The 3,530-nt window shown below is 41.2% G+C and overlaps 1 non-coding gene across 1 annotated transcript; it reads left to right on the plus strand.

The window, feature by feature from the left end:
* The first annotated feature begins 792 nt into the window (after positions 1 to 792).
* LOC122202903 lies at positions 793 to 921 on the plus strand. Its single transcript, XR_006194959.1, has one exon. It is a non-coding gene; the product is annotated as a small nucleolar RNA SNORA72 (small nucleolar RNA).
* The last annotated feature ends 2,609 nt before the right edge of the window (positions 922 to 3,530 follow it).

The following is a 3,530-nucleotide window of genomic DNA, read 5'->3' on the forward strand; positions in this document are numbered from 1 at the left end:
TTGTTAAAGGTGTCACAAGGGGAACAACCAGGAATTAGAAAAGTTGAAAGGTCCTAGTTTGGCCATTTCCTAGCTGAGTGATCTCAGTGTGTTTGCTAAGCCTTGAGCCTCTCTTTCCTCATCTGCAAATTGGAAAGAATGACCCCTTCCCTCCTTATATTCTGGGGCAATATTGAGTATCCAATTGGATGGAACGTGTCTTTAGGTTTAGACCTGAAGCTGAGTGTTTCTAATATTCTTCAGATGCACTTGTAATCAATTAATAGTGGCTTCTGTGAGGCAGGTCTCCACAGTCCACACCATAAAGCTACTGAGAACAGATGACTGTCTCCTAAACTTTCCACTGAGAAAGGACAATGGCTGTGCTTGGGTTTCCAAAGCTTTTCCTAATGGTAATACTTTTACCACCTGTTGTTGGAGGGAGTTTGGAAGGAGTGTAAGATCATTCACACAGACACAAAGATGAGGAAAATCAGATTTTGTGCACAATTGATTAAATTATAAGTTAAAACCTGGACCCATGCCTTCTGGTTCCAAGGTGAGTGTTGTCCTCTTTCTGGTGGATTGTCTCTGCAGATAGCCTGCAGATAAATGGAAATGGAGAGGTGGACTATAGAGGAAATGTGTGTTTGACTTTGGAATTGAAGAGTGCAGAGAACAACAAAACAGTAATTCATTAGAGAAGGTCAATAAGCTTAGCAGCAAGCTTGTCAGAAGCACACTGAGGATAACTGCCTTGTGTATGCATGACAGCTGGCTGTATGGAGGATTTTTTAAAAAGTAGAACGTACTCCATGAATATTCTTGTTCTGATTTTGTAATAATCAGGGGAGGCTAAACATTCCCTGTATTAAGACCATGCATGTGTCCTGAGATCTAGTTCTTTCCCTAGGTCTGGTTTTATCAATGCTCATGATAAACCAAGTCTGATTTATATGATGCATCTTATGTGGGAAATGTCTGTGACTCCCTCTATATGATCGTCCTTGGGAAATGACAGCACAGCTGGTGAAATAACTTTTGAAGATAAACATTGCTAATTTGATGATTACCAGTTACTATTAAATGAATTGTAAAACTATTGTATTTTATTTTTTGAAAAAAGAAAAGTAGAACGTACTCCTTTTAGTGCATGAAATAATGATTGTTGAACAGTTGCAAGTGATGCTTCTATACTTGTTCCCTTGATAAAATAATTGATAAAGCTATGGTTCATTTGTGTCTTTTCTTTTTTTTAAAAAAAAATTTCTTTTGAAAGAGAGAGAGAGCAAGAGGGGCGGAGGGAGAGAGAGAGAGAGAGATTGAGAATCTTAAGCAGGCTCCACTCTCAGCACAGAGCCTGATGCAGGGCTTGATTACACAACCCTGAGATCATGACCTGAGCCGAAATCAAGACTCAGACACTCAACTGGCTGAGCCACCCAAACACCCCCTTTGTGTCTTTTCTAATTGATGCTGATGGAAAAGTTGACAATAGTAAGTAGTAGGAATATTGCAGTACTCCATTATAGAGATGGATTATAGTGCTTTAAACATTACCATGCATCTTAAAGGCAATCAGTAAAAATTACTGATGCTGGATTGAATTGATGAACCAAACAAAGCCTGGTGGTCTACTGAGTGAAAAGTAGGCATGAATATTCTGGGTGGAATGTAAGAAGTGCTATTAAAAAGTTAATGTGTAGGTAGTAAACACAGATCTTGAAATATACAAACAAGCACTTACTTGTAGAATAATAGTAATGGTGATGAATGATAATAGCAATTACTTTTACTTGGTGCTTATTCATCTTCCAATCCTGTGAATATTTTTTCCCAGAGTTCTAGTTTAGATTCTCTTTTCTCTCTATATAAATACTCTCCTTGGGCTTCATTATCTGCCCTAAGGCTGAATTTACCATCTGGGTAGCAATGACCCAAGGCAAGCAACCTCCCATGTGCCTCAGGCATGCACACCTCTGAACACTCTGGTAGCATTTTTCACATGTCTTCTATATCAGGCAATTGCAACCATGGATCTGAATAAAATGGCCTATAGACACAAGATAAAGTAAGAAGGGTAGAAGGCCTACAATCAAGGATTAAGGAAGCCCAACATTTTAAAGGCTAAGTAAATGAGGATTTTAGAGACAGAACAAATGGGTGGCCAGAGGAGTGTAGGAACACAAACAGGAGAGGGTGGTGTGACTGTGGAAATCCAAAGGAAGAAAGTGTTTCACGACAAAGGTTGGTCAGTAGGACTGAAATGTCAAATAATATAAAGGCTTAAAATGCCAATAGGATCCAGCAACATGGAAATCACTAGTGGACTGGGCCAGACCTATTTGAGTGAAGTGCAGTGGGTGGTTATTAGTTGAGGAGTGGGAGTTGAATAAAGGGAAACAAAGTACAGGCAACTATCTCACCTAGAGTTATTTTAAAATCAATGATGCCATTTTCCATTTATTCCCTCGGAGTCACAGTTAAGACAAGCCGTAAAGGATTCCATCCAGAAAGGCCTCCCATCAATCTGGAGCTAATGCTATTTCCAGCACTCAGTGAGGCTCCTGGGAACCAAACAGTCTTGTTGCCAGCCCACCTGGTCTAGGATTTCCAGGAGCAGCTGGCTTGTTCCAGAGAGGTCCAAGTCCTTCAACCCATCAGAGACCTCAATCCATCAGAGACTTACTTCCAGGCTCAGTTCTGTGGAAATTTCTAGGCCAGTTATTTTCCCCATGACTCATCCGTGTTTTTCACCCAAACTGAAAAATGCTCCTCCATTCATCATCCTCTCCAAAGTCCCAGTCCCTGTGGCTCTGTTCCCTTCTCCCTGAACCAGATGTGATTGTTTCCCTCCTAACCTTTCCCACTATACTCTTCGTAACCTTTACTTAATTGCAAATAACTTCACATTCACTCTTAATCTAGTCACAGATGCTTCATCCATTTCCTCCTGGCTCTCAGTGAAAATTTTCCTCTCAAGTGACACTCTCATTTGGGTTGAAGTTTTCCTTGCTTCCTGAGTAACTTGCAGATTTTTACTCCTCCACAGTGCTTGCTGGTCACTGCCCTCTTTTGGAGAACGTCTGGTCTCACTGTCAATCTTTTCATCTTAGGTGTGTAGAATCCACCCTTCATCCTAGGCTCTTAGCTCCTTTTCTTCCTCAGCAGACCAGGAAGTTGGTAGAACCTACCATCTGAATATATCCCGAAGCTGACCGCTCCTTCTTCTGCCTTGACTGCTTCCACCTAGTCCAGGCCAGCACGGTCTTTTACCTGGGCTGCTACAGCCTCATAAATCAGCTTTTCATTTCTCCTCTTGCCTCCATAGTCATGCAAAATTGGTACTTTACTCTGTGGAGACTTGGGCAAGTCACTGAATCTCCTAGCGCCTCAATATTCCCACCTCTGGAAAGGTGATGATATCCAAACTAGAGGGGCTGTGTTGAGGATTAAGTGAAATGAAGAACATTAAGCTCTTTGCATATGCTCTGTAAGTGTACCCCTACCTGTTAGGCCCTAGAGTTAGCTGTTTATCTCTCATTAGATGG

This window comes from Panthera leo, chromosome A1 (genome assembly GCF_018350215.1).
Source record: "Panthera leo isolate Ple1 chromosome A1, P.leo_Ple1_pat1.1, whole genome shotgun sequence".
Classification (NCBI taxonomy): Eukaryota; Metazoa; Chordata; class Mammalia; order Carnivora; family Felidae; genus Panthera; species Panthera leo.